The sequence below is a fragment of the Cuculus canorus genome, chromosome 3 (genome assembly GCF_017976375.1).
Source record: "Cuculus canorus isolate bCucCan1 chromosome 3, bCucCan1.pri, whole genome shotgun sequence".
In the NCBI taxonomy this organism is placed as follows: Eukaryota; Metazoa; Chordata; class Aves; order Cuculiformes; family Cuculidae; genus Cuculus; species Cuculus canorus.
Window position 1 is genome coordinate 56,482,868 of NC_071403.1, and position 19,856 is coordinate 56,502,723.

The 19,856-nt window shown below is 42.7% G+C and overlaps 1 long non-coding RNA gene across 2 annotated transcripts; it reads right to left on the minus strand.

Moving 5' to 3' along the window:
* Positions 1 to 6,237: 6,237 nt before the first annotated feature.
* Positions 6,238 to 19,494, minus strand: LOC128851729 (uncharacterized). 2 transcript variants are annotated; one of them, XR_008449134.1, is made up of 3 exons: positions 19,188 to 19,494; positions 13,349 to 13,468; positions 6,238 to 8,529 (listed from the first exon to the last, which is right to left on the minus strand). It is a non-coding gene; the product is annotated as an uncharacterized LOC128851729 (long non-coding RNA). The 2 variants fall into 2 exon arrangements; XR_008449135.1 differs by lacking the exon at positions 19,188 to 19,494 and adding an exon at positions 17,958 to 18,170.
* Positions 19,495 to 19,856: the final 362 nt, after the last annotated feature.

A 19,856-nucleotide genomic window follows, 5' to 3' on the forward strand; every position in this document is an offset into this window, starting at 1 on the left:
TTTAATTTTTTTTCCAAAGATAAGTCTTAAGGTTAGAGAAGAGTCAGAGGAGACTAGGATGCTGAAAAGTGAGCTATAAAGAGACCATAAGAGAGTTTGTGTCATGAAATGAAGCCTCTGAAGCAGGCAGTGCACTCAGAGAAGAGAGCAGACAAGAAAGGTTTGCGGGTGTAATTAGAGAAGAGAGTTACCAGTGAGGAAGATAGAAGACTAAGATAATAAAAAGGAAAAAAAAAAATCAAATTACACATTGATAATTTTCTTTAGAGAGGAACCTCCAAGATCATGTATGGAGGTAGAAGTGAAATCTGGGAAAGCAAAGGTAGCAAAATGGCCAAAGTCTCTTCCTTATCTCCTTTCCCTTAGTCCCAGTATGTTACTTACCACAGTGATTCTCTATGTTCAATCTTCCTCTCATACTACTTGTATAACCTCCCCCAGCTCTTGCAGTTGCTGTGGCAGCATTAAATATTTGAGGAAGACCATGCTAGACAGTGTGGAAATGACAACTACTGATGGATATTGGACATATTGATCTCCATGTGGTAACACACTTGCACTGCTGGTGCTCTTGCTGTGCAAAGGACTATGTCAGTGGAAGCAAGGGAATCAAAGGAAAGGAGAAGAGTAGGAGAAGCAGATGAACTATTAATGTAGATGGGCTGTAAGAGAAGGCAAAGGATCAGAATGTTTGGCTAAGTGCTGTGTTTGGCTAAGAGGAAGTAGAGTGGTCCTTTCCATGGGTAAGAGAAGTTGTGAAGGAACTACAAATGCAGTTAAAACATGAGGGAACAACACATGAAGCTGCAAATCAAGAACGTCATTGATATTGAGGCTGAAATCTCAGATGAAAAATTGTGATGAAAAGAATCAAGAGAAGGCAGAGCTAAAATTAGAGAGGAAGACTAATGAAGAGGAGTTTGAGGGATAATATATGGCAGCATGGATAGAGAGGAAGAAAAGTATCAGCTCCGGTACTGTGTGGAGTATAAAGAATGAGAAAGGGAAGGAGAAAAAGCTTAGAGGGGAAGCTCAACTCCTCTGCCACAGCCAAGGCCAAGAAATGAAGGAGAGAGGTTGAAAGCCGCCTGTAAGAGAAGGTGCTTCAGAAAACAGAGAGAGACCTAATCTTTGCCACAGTGAGATCTTCACAGCTCCCACTGGAACCTTGCAAGAGCCCACTTCCTCAGCAAAGGAGGGCAAAGGAGGGCAAAGGAGGGCAAAGGAGGGGAGTGAGACAGTATAAACTTAGCAAAGTCTGTGAAGAACTTAGATACAAGGTGATAGGAATGTTATATAAAGAAAGAAGGTATATTATATTCCTAAAGATTTTCTTTCCAGAATCTAATTAATCATATTCACAGCAAAGCTGTGAGAGATCGAAGCCCAGAAGTGAAGATTTCAGTAGAGACTACTTTAAAATATATCTGTCAGGAGCCAGCTCATAGAAAATCATTTTAATTTCCCCTGATCTTGTCTGGATAGAGTTCAAAAGCCTTTTAAATCTTGTTTTGGCCTTCTGCTTTCATAGCTGTGATTTTTATCCAACTCAGACTTTGGGGGCTATTTCACTGAGCTGGTTCAAATTTAGCTGATACAACCCTTCATTCTTAATGCAATATCTTAAATGACTGGAGCTTCATAATGGTATGAGCTTTTCAGTAATAAGTGAAAGAAAACAGTGATGCTGGTTGCTTACTAAGAGTCTAGTGCCAGACAAGACAGTCCAACCTTAAGACAACCTTCAAACAGAGCTGACCGAAGACAGGACTTTCTGTCCCACAGATTTTTGCAACAGTTCAACATGTATTTTCATCTAGTATCAGGACCAAATTGAAACTCCATGTAGCAGTAAAGTTCTGCAAAAAAATTTGTTGTAATTCAAATTCTAAAAATTTTAATCTCTATTTAGCCACGCATACTTTCACAACTGCTTGAATGCCCACAGAGGCTCATAAAGGTTGCACTTCAGATGCCTATGATTACTTGTCACTGCAGGCAAAGCCTTCCTGCTGACCTCTGTCCCACAGCACACCTAGTCCACTGGAGCCCATGAGGCACAGCAGTACATTTGCTATGGATGAGATCACACTGCTCCAGAGGAGAGGTTTTTCTAAGTGTCATGGTGTGAAGTTGTTGCTAGATCATAGCCGTTATCTGGAGGCCCAAGGCTATTTGAATAGACAAGGGGCTTCTAAGCAAAGCAAGATAATTTTCTGTAGGGATTTGTGGAAACAGTGTCTTTTGTAGGGGATCCTTCCTGAGCAACTGCAACACAAGGTTATTTCTGCCCAAGAAAGAGCGCCCCTTCCCTCACAGGATCTCTTTGCTACCATATTGGATGATATCAGAAGGCCATGCACTGGAGCCTTTGGGACTCTGCAGTGCTTTTGAGCACCTAACTGATCAGACTTGCTTAAAGCCAGAATAGGAATTAGAAATGACCAGGAAAACAGAGTTGTTCCATTTGTGTTGTTTTTTTTTTGCAGTATGTAAAGAAGGCCTGAAAAGTATTTTCATTTTTCACCTCTTTATATTGTCAAATCACTTTTATATTGGTCATTCAAGCCTTTTGTGGGCAAGAAAAGAACTAATAGAACAGTGAAGTCAGAACACTCAAGTGAAGGGGAGAAAATATCTCAGGCAGGTAGTTTAAAATTCTGAGTTTTTTCTTAACACCTAATTATCTTCAGTGGATTAACAATTTAGGTAAATGGCACTAGGGTCAAGGAGTTACCACCTCAGTCCCTACCACTGTGGTGGCACAGGGACTACATATATTCTCAATGGACACATCTACATGATTGATGATACTGAAACACCCATAGCTATTATAAGTCCCGCTGTTTTTATTTTGGCTGAAATCTGTGTAAAGGAACTGTCCTATTGGCACTGTGTAAGTTTATTGCAGCCTGTTCATTTATAATGAACTGGAATGTTCATATTGACATTATTCGCATCTGCCTGCACTGGCCCAGGAAGGAAAACACAGAATGACCTGAGTTGGAATGGACCCACAAGGATCATCAAGTCCAGCTCCTATACCTGCAAAGGACAATCTCAAAATTTACACCGTGTGTCTGAGTTCAGTGTCCAAATGCTTCGTGAATATTGTTAGACTTGGTGCCATGACTACTTCCCTGGGGAACCTGTTCCAATGCTCCATCCACCTCCCTCTGTGTGAAGAATGTTTTCCCAACATCCAACCTAAACCTCTCCTGGCATATCTTCCTGCCGTTCCATTGGGTCCTATCATTGGTCACCACAGAGAAGAGATCAAAGGACCACACCTCAGGAGCTCAGGAGCACAGGTCTGCTTACCAGGTAAAAAAATGAGTTTCATACTATGAGGCTGGCTGCAGGTAGTTGAGTGAGTGTTGATAGTTTTGAAGAAGGCAGAGTTTATATTTGCCCGCTTAAGCTCTGACAAAAAGGTTTGGTTTGGTTTCATCCAGACGAAAACTAAAGTGATGAAGGTACCTCACCACTAAATTCTGTCTGGAGACAGGTAGCCTCTGTTTAGCATGAGGTAGCCACAGGCCTTTCCTTTTTAAGCGTAAAAAGCTGTCTCTCTTATCATATGCAAGACTTATTACACAATAAAAAAAAAAAAACAGTGAAAACAGGGCTCTTAAGTTTTACCAGAGGAAAACTCGGCGAAGTCAGCGTCATATGGGGTACAGGACTGATCTTAGTGAATTTACCTTATGGCAAAACTAAAGCATGTTGCCTGTGCTGTGCTTTTACAGGGGGGTAACAGAAAGTGCCAATATAAAGAGAGTAAAGATGAAGCCAGCAGTCTCTCCTTGCCTACTTTATGGCACAATAAGGCTGCGTTGGTCTCTGCTAGTAGGAGTAAGATTGTGAATTTATGTTAATTACCCATTAGCAAAAGCTACATTTTCTTGCCTGTAAAGATAGTCTCAGTCAAACAGGGTTGCAGCTCAGGCAAAGGGCAGAAAAGACACACTTGTGCATGCAGCACGTACATCTGTATTCTTAGACACATTAGCGTCAAAACTCCCAGCATACTGGGAATTTAATGTGGGCTAAGCTGTAATGCTCACTCTCTGTGCAATGCTGTTATTCTATAATTCTGCCTCAGGACAGGCTTAGCCAAGCCTGCATACATTTATCCGTATGAATAGCAAGTATTTAATGGAAAGCAGGAAGCAAACCAGGTGGGCTTGATGGCCAGGGGAGACATGGTTTTATTTACAAGGAGCGAGTCCACATGGAGCACCTCGCTCCACATTCCCTTGTTACTTACACGTCCATCCGGTTTTAGCAAAGATGCTTTCCAGGGCTCATTGCTTTAAATCTGCATGTTGCTGTCACGGGGAGGCCTGAGATGGTGGGCTACACCAGTCTGGGGTATGTCAGTTTGGCTGCTGTTTGCCTGCTGCTGTGGACAAATTCATTTAGGAACCTTCTCCCTCTTTCATCCCTCTGCTACTTTTTTTTTTTTTTTTTTTTCCATTTTGGTCGAAGACAGAGGAGCCTTTGAAAGCTTTTGATAAACTTATGTAATTGGGTGTGTTTTCCAAAGCACAGCTCTGTTCTTTCCAAGGGCTTAGCTAAGAACATTATTCCGATTTTTCTCTAGGCCTTCAAAAGTGCCGATCCTTTCAAACATGTTCAGTGTGAAGGATTACAAATTTGTGTTTCAAAGGACCCCAAATCCCTGCTGCTTTCATCACTTCTCCTCCTTGTGCCCCCAGTTTTCCTCCCCCGCTCTTCAGCCTAGTAGCCCCAGCTCCAAGCCTCAGGATGCTAACACTCCTTCTCCCGTCCCTCCATCTCTCACTTTTTCATCACCTTTTAAACTCCCCTCCTGCCCATAACCCCCAATATTTTTTGCATGCAAACAAAAGTGCAGAGAAGCATTGCCATGGCAGCAATACCACAGTGAGCCCTCCCCTCTGTGTGGATGCAAACTCTAAACTTTTAAAATAATAGTCTGAAAAGAACAGGAAGGGGACAGCTTGAGGCAGAGAAAGAGAGTGAGGGAGAGTGCAAAAGCAATGAAAAGTGGGACAAAACCATTGGAAATGTATTCAGGCTGACATCACCACCCTTTCCCACAGTGGTCATTCACTTAGGAGACTCCAATGTCCATTCACTGTCTTAAAGCTAGCTTTCTAGAGCCCTGGGAGACCATCTTTCTCAGCCTGAATGCCTTTTTTGTTGTGAAACAGTGAACTGTTTCTGAAACCCTGCATAAAGGGCTGAGTAATTCACTGCAGTTGCCAGGAAGTCTGAGCCACTTGTGAGCTAACAATAGTTAACTTTATCTACCGGCCCGAGCCCCCCTTCCAGCTGTAGGTCCCGAATTCTAATAAGGGCTTTACTCATGCCTCTGAGGTTATGGTAATATTTTATACATCTTTTTTCATTAAGACACAGTCATAGCTACTGTTGAGGCACCGGAGGCAAGTGCTGTCGATTGACGGGGCGGGAGAAAGGGGGGGAAAGAAAGAAAATAGCTTTTTATATCAGGCAGGCAGTTTGGCTGTTTTATACCAGAAATATAAACTTGGTCTGGAGGAAACCAGGGAACATAATTTTGAAAAAATTGCATTAGAAACCCCAGAGTCAAGCAAGAATATTTTCTATCTCTGAAGCAGCCTCAGCTTTTTATATTTTGGGTTTGTTTTTATTTTTTTGCTCTCCTTCCCTTTCCCTGCACTGCAGGCACGATGGTGACAAGGAAGCAGGTGAATCGTGAGGGAAGTAGATGAATTTGTTTGGGTTTCCCTTTTAATCTGGATCTGGATGTTCATACTCAGAAAAATTCTGCACAGTGATAGCACAGCTGTGTATAAATGGTGACACAAAATAGTGATTCATACAGTGGTCCTGCAAATCTAATAACTATGGTGTGCCTGTGAAAGATGTGGATCATCAGTTTTCTTCTTTACCTTCTGAACTAGTTGCTTTCTTGAGAACTAATGAAATCAAGTCCAGTGCAAAAAAAGTTCTAAATTATTCCTTTGGCCTCCAGTGTTTTGAAAAAGATAAAAAAAATATTGCTTATTCCTCACTTTTAAGCGAGTGATCACTTGGAGTGGAATTTATTTCAGAGCATCACTGTGAACAGTCCTGTTCAAGGTAAAAGATGGCACAGGTTGAACAACTCTTCCATGTCTTGGGTGTATGTGTCTTGCTCACTATGCCTTGAGAAATAGCATTAGAAACGCCTGGATGGAAATAAAAGCACATCTTTCAAAGTTCCGCTCAATACTTTATTAACGTTTATAAAAAGAGATTGAAAAATGCATACAGGCTTTGTAAAACTAAACCACATAGATGCACTTGATGTATTCCCCTAGCACAGCAATACTGTTTTCTTGATACCTACTCACAACACCAACTGATGCAAGTGGGAGCTGCATATGTTGTTGATGAGATCACTATGGGGTCACTGCATAGTAAATAAGTTGCTTGGCTTTTTGGGTAAGTTCAAGTATTGAATCATTTTCATATCTTCTTTCCAAATGACCTTTACCAGAGGGGAATACCATGGTCTGATGGAATTACAGATTCGAACTGGCTCTTTTCCTGTCTAACAACGAATGACTTCTGAACTTCGCTGTGGGTTTGTCTTGACAAGAATGAAAAGCTGTTTTCAGAAGGTGGAGGCCCACAAGGAATGCATTGTGTTTTGCACACATGGGTTTACATACATCCCCCTCCTCCACAAATACTCTCTTTTCCCCAAGACTAGATGAACTGTGAAAGCACTTAAGTCATCAGAATAGTAGAGACCACAGGTAGCAGAGGGCGAGTGGAGATGCAAGGCAGTGATTTTACAAAATATGTTTATTAATCATGATCTAACTGGAAAGTCATCAAAGCCACCCCCCTGGCCCTGACTGAAGCACTGATCTACTGGTTGTGTGACTTTCTCTCCATGTGGACCTCTTTGGCTCTTGAGCTGAAATATGAGCTGATGCTGACTGTGTTGTATTTTGACAACCCATTTAAATAAAATGAATTTATTTGCTAATCCTCCAGGAGGAGGGAATACAAATCAGAGGGACTAAGAGCATATGATGGAGAGAAAAGGAATCCAGCTTTCTAATTTACAGTGACCTTCAGAATCAGGATTCACCATAAACCTTTACCACCCCCAAAGGAACATTTCATCTCATTCTGGGGATAAGTTTGATGCATGTAAAAATATGACTGCTTTCTACACGCCCAAATGCAGAACAAGCTCTTTTGAAAGCCATGATCTGTGATATGGACTTAAAATTCATCCCTTAATACATTAATTTGCTATATGTGTCTATTTGATATGATCTCTTTCTGACCATCTCTTCCCTCCCAGAGCATCATAAATACTTCAAGCAACTATATGTCTTGACTAGATACAATATGATTTCATTCTCTCTCTTCATTGGGCTATCGACCCACCAATATACACGATACTGAGGAACCACCATCATATTTGGGCGTGATAGGACGCCAGGAAAAAAACAAAGCAAAACCAGAAAGTATTAAAAAAAATAAAGTAGCATTCCTGTATTTCAAACTTATAGGCAGGATTTTTTTCTAGAAAACAACAGTGATTGAGATTTTTTTTTTCTTTTTGGATAACCATGTCAAACATTTTACACCCTGTGTTGTGAAACCTAAAAACCTCAGCTGTGGAATTACCTGGGATAGAATCTCTCTATGGCTTTTACATTTTACTTGTGCTTTCAAGTTCCATAAAGCAGCCTCTTTGATCTCAGTGCTTCAGTCAGCCCCTTTTGGTGCCTAATGCTTTCTCCTCTGCTTTTAGTGACTTCTTTTTTTCTTGTTTGTAAGCCTGGTCTTTCTTTCCTTCTGTTCTGACAGACCCATCTACCACTCTATGACTTTTCATTATTTATCAGGATTCTTTCTCCTTTTCTGCCACCTGGGCTGTGTCTCGCTTATTCTTGCTCACCACCTTCAAAGGCTTCTTTGTTTCCAAGCTTCTCTTGTTGAACTTGGCTTTCTTTGTTATTAGAAAGTTCTGGCTCAGAAAGACTCAGCATCTTGTCAAGGACCATGTTAGTTCCTGGTGTGTCCTACAGCCCTAGAACTGCTCAGAGTTACCTTGGGATCCAAAACTCTGTGAATAACAAATAGCTAGCAGCACACAGCTTGCTCAGACAGTGCTCTGCTCTTCTGTCAATCTCTGTCCTGGAAGCAGTGAGGTGAGAGATGTTCCATACTCATAGTGCAGGTAGTGCAGGTTTGACTTGCCATGAAGCTCCTGCATGAGAAGATCCAACAGCTTTCCACTCTTTTGTGTCTTGGTGACAGCATTAAACCCCAGAAGGTGAGCTATAAGAGCAGACTGTAATTTTACTGGCCCAGCCTTCCACCAGACTGCAATGGCTACACAGGCTTTTCTGCATTTGGCTTAAGAGAGATCTCTGCTGAACCAGAAATGGCTGGGAACCCTTCGTAATTGCATCTGACATGGAGGGCCACAGCATTCCTCTTCACTCTCTTCCTCATGCAAGGACCAAGGAAAGGAAAGTGTTGTCAAACCTGTAAGAGAGTTGGATACATGAGCAAAGGGATGTTTCATCCCTATGCCAGTTCCCAGCTAGGATCCTTATTACCAGAGAAAGTTGATGCAGAAGAAAAACCTTTTCCTCTTTTTACATCATTAGAGAGTAAATATTCTAAAATAAAACTGCAGAAGAGACAGGAAACCTAATGCAAGTCTCTGTTATACCCAGCATTAGAATACCAAAGTCACCAGCATGAACTCAACATTTGGAGTTCGCCTGTTCATTATCTGGATTGCTCCACTTTGACGGTGCATTGGTTTAGCACTGATGTAACACTTTCTTGAAAGACTGTAAGAATTGCCTTCAGGTGGCCAGGCAAGCAAAGCAAAATTAAAGCTGCTGATGGGTGAAAGGAATAAAAACAGGATAAGAAAGTGTGATATTTCTCAGAGCCACAGTGTGAACACTGCAGGAATCCTAAAGAACACATCCAAGCTGAAAGGAGAAAGGAACAATTTTTGGCTGGAGTTGGTGCAAATGATTACTGTGCAAGCACTGAGAACACGCCTGTTTCTTTTTTATTGGCTTGGGGAACAGATTTGGCCACAGGGTAACAGAAGGCAACTCCATTTTCTGTTTTGTAATGCTTACCTGTCTGCATAACACAACCAGAAAACTTCATTTCTGCACTGAGAAATACCACTTAAGAATTGAACCATTGGTCCTTTACTCAGTGACCTGATGTTTGCCCAGCTATTCTCTCAAGTCATCTTTGCCAGTGAAGTCTGATTTGAGCTGCATGTGTGTCTTTATCTTGTCTGAAGCAGGAAATATTAATCACTAAATCTGATTGGTCTCACTGCTGCTTACCCCAGGGCAACATATTAAGCTTATGAAAACTGGTGTCAGTTGACATTGTCATCCACATGGCTTGATGAATAAGAGCCAAAGCCGAGCTACTTCCATTTTAACTAGACAATAAAGCAGAGAAGCTGATAAATGCTGAGGTAGGGTAGATTTCAGCAGGGAGGTTTTATGAAATAAATTTTTCTCATTGGCCTCATACCCATCCTATTACTGGAAACAGAGCTGCCTATGTTCATCCTTTTAATGTTTTTACGTCTCATCAAAAGACAGGAGAAGACTGTGCAGCCAACTGAGAAAATTAAGGGGGAAAAGGCTCATTGTTACATAAATGTCCCTTCTTCCCACTTTTGCATAGCTATTCTTGATCCTTTCAAGGCAGTCTCCCTTTGAGAAAAGAAGATGCTGTTAGCTCAAGTAATACAAAGAAGTCTTTTATGTTAATATTTTAGTCCATTAATGCCATTATTATTTATCTAGTGCAAACTGAATGCTAGGGACTTTTTAGATAGTGAACTCCATGTCCCAGTGTGAGGTGTATGGGTGATAAATGGAAGAAGATATGTGAGTCAGTACCTAACTAGGTGCTGGCCTGCACCTGAAGAGATGGGCACTGGGATCCCAGCTCTGTGGCACCTGTAAGCCAGATTAAACACACTTTTCAAAGTTTCTCAGCTCTGAGCTTTGAGGTATGAGGCCTGATCTCCCAGTGCATTACATTTCCTGCTGTTAAAAGAGAAGCCACTGTGCTTTGTAGCTGTGTCTTTAGATTTCAGAAGGCACCAGGAAGCTCAACTTCCTATGTAGATAAGGACTACTTGCATACTGGGACATGCTCTCATTAGAGGCCTCTGTGCATTGCTACGGCATGATACCTCAATAAGTGCATTTCAACTTCAGCCAAAACACTTCTTGATTTTTTTCACTCAGTTCCACAAACAAGCAGCAAAATTTCACCTGTATTTTTAACAAGTTTGCTCCCTACCTCCTTTTAAAATTCATTTTTTCCATTGAAGGATGAATATTTAAAATTAAACAGTAAAAGTAAGGGGCAAGCTGGAGGATAGGGGCAAGTTTTGCAGTGCTAAGGATAAAGTATATTGTAATTTCCTCTGTTTTTCCCCTCCAGTGCTTCCTTGGAGAGAATTTTGAACAGAAAGTCAGACAGAGTTGATTCTTGATTTCTCTGGATACCACTGTAGAGGAAAATTCACTACACTTAATTGCCTAAGCAGATAATACCTTCTGCTCTCAATAGACAGGATTTTCTAAGCTGATGCACTTACTTGTCCTCTAACAAAGTATCTGAAAACTGGAGATAAGAAGTTGACCTGGTACAGAGGTTCTCCTCCATTTGGAGTGGAAGGGCTGAGGCTAAGCACCTCCACAGGGTCATTGCAACACATTCATACTTCAGAGACACCGCACTGGTGCCAAACAGAAGCAGCAGGTTAAAGACAGACCAGAAAGAGAGAAGAAGCTGTGTTTTTTTTGAACCTTCCCACCTGCTCCAAGCCTTGTGCATGTCAAAAATAAAGGTGACACAGTCACAGCAGAAGGGGACTCCTCTGTGCTTTTTGAGGAACATCAGGGCTGATCCTGATGATCTAGAAAGAACCCTTCCATGTGCCTTTAGGAATCCTGTGTCTTCAGTGACAGCAAAATGCTCAGCAGGGATGTGCCCAAGTTTGAGTGTCACATACCCATTTTTGAAGCCAAATACCTACATGATATTATTATAAACTATGACATAAAATACCCTGAGACCCAAGGTCCTCTGTAGAGGGACCATGGGCAGTCATCTCTCACCTCTATGCCACCCCTCTTGTGATTAGTTGCTCACATATCAGGGAGTACGGGTCAAGGTGTCAGTGGCCATGAACACCCACCTCTATATGAAGCTAGGAGATATAGATTTATAAATATATAGTCTGTGCCAGAGCTGAACATCCTTGAAGCCTTTGGGTGTATAGTGCAGTTCAAAGCTGGCTTAGCTCAAACAAAGAAAAGGTCCAGCAAAAATGTTTAGTTTGGGACTCCTGTCTATAGCTGAATCACACCACAGTTTTGGTACAAGTATATCCCTACTATATCTCTGGCTGCAAACTTAATCCTCCTTCATATGTAGGTTGATGTCTATGCACACACATGAGCAAATGCAGAGAGATCTCTGGTGAAAGCCAGCAACCAAGTGGGGAATTCCGCATGTTGGAAGCCCACAGGGAGCCCAGCTGATGAATAAATAAAGGAGTGCTGGCTTCCAACAGTGCCAATTTTTTAACCTTTGGGGTCATTAATAACTTCTCCCTTCCACCGGAAAAAAAAAACCAACTAGCAATTCCTGATTTTCCTGATCTGAGACAAAAGTGAAGTCTTTAGCACCACAAATAATCCCATAATTTGACAGGCAAAATGCCAGGAAAAGTGAAAACAAATTTCTCCATCTGAGGCCCTGAAGATCTTAGTGGTCCTTTTCAAATGTTATTTCCTTTTTGTTTAATCACAAGTTTGGGTCAAGACACTCTTCAAAATATCATGACCTGTCCATGTGCATTTTTTTTAACCTTAAGGACAGTCAGGGTTTCCTGCTTTGCCAGCCAAAACAAATGCAACACATAAATACCTAAGCACAACCAGAGCAGTCACCAAGTCGCTCTCACTTTTAATTTATGTACACATGGATGTATCATCCATCCATCCATCCATCCATCCATCCATCCATCCATTTTCTTTCCTTATGTGCAAAGTCAGCATCCACAGAACCGGCATACCAAGAACTTGAGAAGCTGTATTCGCTGTGAAACTAATCAAAAGGAATTAGCTACAGTACATGTACAATAACCTTAGATGGTAGGGCTACAAAAAGGGCTGAGGCTGATAAAGGCCATAGGCAGGCCCTACCCCAGTCTCCTTGTTGGAAAGGAGGATGCTCAGGACTGATCTGAGGGGATGGGACTGTTCTTCTTTTCCCATCCATTCTCTGAAGGACCAGGCTTCCCCATTACAGCTGGCCATCCAGTCCCACAGAAACATGGTGCTTCCGCACAATGGGTGTTCCAGTGCTCTTGTCATCTAGGGAAGTGGTCCAGGGAAGAGAGTAACATAACACGGGCTTCGCTGCCTTTCTGTGGGACTGCTGCCACGTCAGAGCAAGGTGATAGCTGCAGCATTTGCATCAAGTCACAGTAAGTGAAACTCTGATTGAGTACAAGGCAAAAAAGATCATTGTGGTTCAACAAGCAAGAGCCCAGCAAGGTGGTGGACTCTCCATACTTGGAGACCGACGAAAACTCAACCAGACAGGCCTGAACAACTCGTTTTAAGCTTAAAGTTAGCCATGCTTTGAGGCGGGTTGGATTGGAGAACTCCAAGGGTCCATCTAGATCAAACTGTGCCACGATTCCATGACAGGGAAGGATGAGATGAACCTCTCCTCTCTTCTCAATATACACATTTTGGATTGGCACTTGGCTGCTTTTCTGTTAGGAAGACAAGTTCTGAGGGTAACCTATCACTTCACATACATCCACACATGATTTTCAGGAAAAGCTCACATCCTGGGAGCAGATTTATGCATATTTTTCAAAATGACATGCCTTGTTGAAGATCATGCAGTACATTGGCAGCAGAGCATGACTGTCCCCTGATAGCCTGTGCACTAATGTTTTGTAACCAGAAGGTACGGTCTTCCTCAGTCCCTCTGACAAAAGGAAAAGAACATTTCTGTGAGCAGCCTCTGTGAGGAACCTGCCATCATGGTGAATTGCCAGTTGTTAATATACTATGTAAACCATCTGAAATCCATGTGTCAAGAGGCAAAACAATTAACCTTAAAAATAACCCTTACCAATCACATTAAAAGGAGAAGAAATATATATTTAATTTTGCTTAATACTCACCAGGGAGAGAATGGACTCCAGCTTTGTTCATTAATATTTAATAAAAACTTTATCAATTTTCTTAAATAAAGAGTTTAATGTATGACTTACACCTACTTCTTGGATCCCAGTGGAACTCATCTTCTTTGTTATCAGCTTTTGCATTTGTTCTTGGGATTTTCTTTAAAAAAAAAATCTGTTTTTTCCTCCTCTTCTTCTTGACAGTGAATCCTAAAGAAGAAAGCCAAACTGTTGGAGAAAGATATGTCTACAGTAAGGAAAGCTGCAAGAGCAAGAGCTGTATGCTATTTGAGTTGCAAATAGACATGGATATGTTCTCCATGCAATCCATAGCAGGCTCCTAAGAGGTTCAGCCACCTGAGCTGATTGCACACCCCACTTGATGTGAAGAAGTAGAGCAGTGCTGCACCATAATTAATTCATTAATTATCCATGCTATGATGAGATGCATGGCTGAAGGGACTGCTGCAGGGGTGGCTTAGGGGTCTGGGAGTAAATACATAACCAAGCCCAGGTGACATACAGGAGCGACAGGCACAGCCTCAGGAAGAGAGTACCCACTCCATGGTGAAGTCAGTTTGCTTTGTGAATCCTGAAGAAGGGTGAACTGGGGATCGGGCTGTGCATCCCACTGGTCCGTACACAGAACTGAAGAGGGAGAGTGCTGGAAAACCCCCTCCAAAGCCAGCACTTCTGCCTGCTCTGCGTGTGGTCTGGGAGGAGGGAGCATATAGCTCCCGGCTGCTTTCTCCAGCCCACGGCGAGCGATAATTAGCCGAGCAGTGTGTTAATTTGCAGCGTGTGCTTAGTCCTCAAAATGGTTTTTGCTTAGTTTAAAGACAAGATGGATTTGCTTCCTGACCAGTTCTCGGCATTTATTTATGCCGGTGCAGGAACACCCAGACTGAAACGTGAAGGGGATAGCACGGAGAGGAGGGATGGATCCCAGTGGGACGGGGGTTGGGGAGAGATTTCTTTAGGATTGATGCAGTTTTGGGATTGCAGAAGAATTCAGAAACGGTGTCTTCAAATTTTCTTTACCCCCTCACTCAAAGCTGTGAAATTTCCTGAGCAGTGGGAAACACAGGTCCTTTCAGGTCAGTAAGAAATTGGTGATCATCTAAGATGATATTGCTATGACTTTCCCCTGGTTTTGTTCGTGATACATGCCACATGCAGGGAATGCATTGCATGCACCTTCGAAGCTGAAGGATGAAGTCAAGGGAATGGTTCTAGATTTGCCTGTGTGTAACTGGTTAATTTGGCCAAAAGCCTGTGAGAAGAGCAATCACAAATGATTTCTGAATTTGATTGTTTTATTCCATCACACAGAAAAGGCAAATTACAGGCTTGCTTTACTTTCACTGGTTATTATTAATTCCCATTTATTTAATGACTGATGGGATATGTGTCAGGTGAGTACAGAAGCAGGGGGGAGGAGGAAGGACCCAACAGCCGAAATGCAAGCATTCTCTCTAATCCTAAATTGTCCTCATGGGAGGTCGCTGAAAGGCCTCAGCTACAGGATAATGTTCATACACCTATTCTTTTCCTGCTGTAAACAGCAAAACATTTTATGAGCAGAGTGGGGAATAGGGATAGTGAAGTCAGGACTTCAAGATTACTTCACTGCTTATGGTAAGGTTCTCCAAGTCTGGATTTGAGAAGCTGCTAGTATCATGCTGCAGGGTTTCAACAAAGCAACCAAATATCCGCAATGGAAACACCTTTCCTGTGACAGGAGTGCCACTGCTTACAGAGCTATTGGCAGTTTGCAAAGCCCAGGTAATTGGTGTAAATGTCCTGTAAAGGACAGAAATATTTCAAGATGCAATACTTTTCTGCTGGTTTCAGGATTGTCCTGCAAAGCAATACAACCATTCTCAAGATTTCAGCTCTTGCATGCTCCCTGTTTCTTCTCAACAACTATCTCCTTTCTTTGAAAAAGAACACTATTTTTTGAGGACACCAAATTCCTATTCCTTGCTCTTAGGGCGTTCATTCATGTGGCAAGAAAGACCACAGCTTAGATGAGTGAAAGTGGGCTCATGTTCTAATTCTGTTCTTCTATATTCCTTTTGTTTTAAAATCTGTTTAGGATAAGAAACTTTATAAGGGGATGTAATTCTCCTGAAATGGAGTTTCCATCATAAAAAGGTAGGGACAAGGAAAATCTTAAAAAGTTTGAAACTCATTGTGTTAGCGGTCTTTAACAGAACAGTGCTTTAAAAAAGACTATGAAAATATTTTGCTTTGACAGTTTTCCAAATGAAACTTCTTGACTTTTTGTGTCAAAATGGCATTTTCTATTTTAAAAGTGGCCTAAACTAGAAGGAAACAAAGTTCAACAAGAGAACTAAACACCTGGAGAATGAAGTATACATTTCATTCTGGGTTGAACAGTTTAGTCTGAATTACCCCTTGAAGAAACCCAAAATAAATTAATATAATCATATTACTGTTTCCCTGATTCATCAACATAGGATAAAAATAATAAAAACATCTCTATGCACCTCAGCTTTAAGCTGAACACATGGTTGGACACAATGAACTTATTTTTTGTTTGGTTTGCAGCAAGAGCAAAACCTTGAATGACAAAAGAGGTGTGTGATATGCTTCTAATTTCTCTGATGAGTGGGAGCACGTCAACTGCAAAAACATAGCAACAGCATACCTAGTCACATACTTTCTGGTGATGTGAGAACTACAGTCTGCTTTGCAGATTGTAAAGCAGACAGTGAAAAAAATTAGGGTGATGGTCAGCCCTGAAACTTGCCAGCTGCAGCTACATTTTTGAGCCAAGAAGCTCTACCAGCTCTTTTGAACTGTTGTCTTCTCACAAATATAGCCCTAACACCTTTAATTTTGTCACTGAAGCTTCGTGTTACTGACTTGGCTGCCCCAAACAGCTTCTTTGGAGCTCTTACCATATCCCTCTCAACACTGATGTTTGCTGCCCACGCGTACTGAGCTTGGAGGTTAAAAATACCCTCAGTTACAAATGCTACTTCATAGCAGGAGTATTTCTTTCTCCCTACAAAATCCCTCTATGTAGATTGTGTTACCGTCCTGCCTTGACTAGCACATGCTGTCTGGGATTAACCGGCCTATGAAACCAAGCCCTGCCAAGAGCCAGTGCAACCCCAATTCTGCCCCTGGACCGCAGTCCCCCTTGAGGGCAGATGGGAGGCTCAGACACGCTCTTTTCACGTACCGTCTCTGAAATTGTTCCCTAAGAGAGGTTGGCATCTATTTTACATCACTTCCTCAGAGATAGTTCAGACTGGGCAACAGGTGGTGGTCAGCGCCTCCTTCACAGGTCCCCATGGTGACTCATCTGTCATGCTCCCTGGCATTTGATCTCTGCTGTAGTTCCATTGCTTAATGTTATTGCCCAATCACACCTTTCATGTGAGGGTTTTCCTCCTTCTTTCCTTTGGAAAGCCTTTCAAATCTCTGAGTGAGTGGGAAGGGGCTGGAGAGCTTCCTAACAGCAGTACGTGGATAGAGCAAGGGACAAAGTGTAGGAAACTTAGCCCTGTGTAGACTATACGATCTAGACATTTTGGCTGTCACTCCTTACCCTGTAAATCCAGTGCAATCTTAACAGCATGAGTAGAGCTTCCTTTTTTATTTGTGCATGAGGTCAACATTTGGCTTAGAGTCTGTCCTTGCCATTGTGTGTATATATAGACGTATGTATAAAAATAGCTATATAGATACACATAAATTCATGAAGTTCAGCAACTATGTGAAATTAAGAGCACAAATGTCACTGCAGTGGCTTGAAAAAAATAAGTGATGTAAGGCTTAGTGCTTTCATGATACCTTTTCATGTTGCAACAGCTCCTGCAAACAGGGTGTAAGGAGGAACTGAGTGTCTTCATAAGTTTGTCATGAAGCATAGAGCCTCACCTTGGCTGTATTGTTGAGATGTGACTCCATGCAACAATACCTGAAGCTTGCTTCCAGAAGGAACAGTGTACTTGTGTTGTTTCTGCTGCTATACAATGGACAGAAACCTCTCAGAAACTGCCAGACCCGTTGGTCTGAGTAGAGGTTCCCACTGGAAAATAGACTGTAAATTAAGTAGGTGAAAGATGGCATTTCTTTTCCTAGTTCAGGGCCAAAGTAGATTGGTATGGCACTAACGGTATAGTTGCACTTTCCCTACACTACGCAATGAGGGCTTCAAGACCCTAGATATACTTGAAACATGTTTCATGGGCACTGTCACTGTGCGGATAAAAGAGCAGTTTGTTAGAGCAGAAGCTCTGTTAGCACGGTGCCCACAGTGTACTCACAAGGATGTCTGGATTATTAAGGGATGTAAAAAGAGCCTTTTACAAGTGTCACTCCTACACACCAGGGTACAGCAGGAGGTGCACAGCAGTGGTCTATGTGTCACTCACAGCAGGGATTGCCAGCACAATGGCTTCTGTTTTTGCTGCCTGTTCAGTATTATTCGTTTTATGTTGATACTGTTGATGCACTTAAAGAGATTATATATTTTTCCCATGGCATAAACAAAATGACTTGCATTTTGCAAGGAGAGTAATGATAATGTGAAGTCAGGCTTCAAGGAGGAATGTTGGTAAGGTTGATGGCAAGGAGAAATAAATCTCATATGCTCAACTTGGCCTGAGCTGACTGCCGTTTCCTTAAATAAATTAATAAAGTCAAGTCCTCATGTTCTTACCTTATGGGAAGAGGGACAAGAGGGAACAGGCTGCAACCTCACAGCAGGCAGCATATTTAGTAGCTGATTTCTTATTATTAGCTTGAATCCAGCTTCAAATAAGACACAAGTTCAGTGGTTCTCCTCAGGCTGATGTCAAATCTTTGCCCTCCCTTTTCCATCCTCTGCCTTAAACCAGTCCACAGCTAGACATGATCACAGAGACTGAGATGATGTAAGAACTCTGCTGAAGCCAACCTGGCTTATAAGGTCGCTTTGGGAGCAGCTCTGGCCCTTCTGCCCCCACCCTGTGTCACCACCCACCACCCCTCCCTTAAGTGCATAGCCATGAATTAGACTGAAGAAGGAAGGAGGGAATCATGCTATTTATAACTCCGAATTGGTGTTCCCTGGAAGGTGCTAAGCATTCGTTTGTCCTTTGTTCCCAGGGGACAACATACTGTACATTGCAGCCATTTGTTGTGCTGTTTTTATTTCCCCCCCCCCCAACAGTGGCAGCTGAGCCACTGTGTAAGAATAGCATTAAAATGTGTAATGCACCATAAATAAACAGAAATAGACAGCCAGGAAGCTGTGGTAATCACTACTTTGATGTAGCATGAATTATTATGTCTGTATATACGCGAGTGACTCGATGGGGGCGGGGGGGGGGGGGGGGGGGGGAAGGAAGGGTGAAAGGAGCAGGGGTTAAGGGCTTCATGTTTCTGGCTGTGCTTGTTTTGACTCAGCTGCTGTTGCTCTGGGAAGAGAGCAAACCCAGCCTGTTATTTACATATCCCCACCTTCACATTGACAGCTGCTGTCCCTTGACTCAGAGGAAAGGGATCTCAACCTTCACCGCCTGTTCCCTCGGAATCCCTCCCTCCCCCTTCTCCTCCTCATTATCCCCCTCGGCCTCAGTAGCAAGGCAGAAGGGAGAATCCTGGCCGTCGCCCAGCGACCCAGTCCCTCCTCCTGTCACCTAGGGAGAATCTTGTAACAGCCTGTGCTTCAACATCACCTTTCAGAAGTAGCTGATTTATGTTTCTTGTGTCTATATTAGGCTGTTGGTGCTTCCCCCCCCCCCCCCCCCTCGCGCTGACTTCCCACTACTACCAGGATAGTTTAAGCACCATTGGAAGTGTAGAGTGGGCAGGTGAGGTTATTAACAACTTGGCATCATGTTTCCCTCGGGGTACCGAACATTAAAGAGATTGAATCCTAGAGCTTCGAGATCAGTAAGATACTCACAGTAGGTGCAAAGAGAGGAAAGCCAGCAGAAAAAAAAATGTAGCACGGGTATCTCCTTGTTGATTATCTCCTATCAGCGTCCCAGGGCTCCTTTAGCTGGCACAGCAAGGCGCTTGTTTGGAATAATCTCCTGCCTGTCCTTGCTTATTAAAACAGCCTGGCTTGCTTTGTGTGCTCTTCCCATTAATGTTTTACCTGGAGCCAGTAGTCTCTCCCTGAAAAAAAAAACCCCTTATTTGGTCTGAATAGCCAGAAACGAGTCCAAACAGTGCTTAAGTGCTGCTGAGGTTCAACGAATTCTCTGACCTTATGATAATTGAGTGTCACAGGGCACCGATAAACGCCACAGCCTGTAAGCCGCGCGGGGCCCAACCCGCCAGTCCCCGCCGACCCGTGTCCGGGCGCGCCCCCTTGCGGCTGCGCTGCCGCTGCGCCTCCGCCCACCCGCCCGGCTCCGCTCCCAGCCCTGGGGTGACCACATCCACGGAAAGGTTCATTCTTCTCCTTTCCTAGCTGGGAGGAGGTAGGGAAAGCACAGGGCTCGGCTCTGCTGACAAGAAGTTGTCTTAAACAAAAAGCTTAAAAACCCAGAACCGAGAGCAGTTAAACATTTACAGATTTTTCGGTCGAGTCAGTCAAGTCTGAACAGCTTGGATAGTCATAATTAAC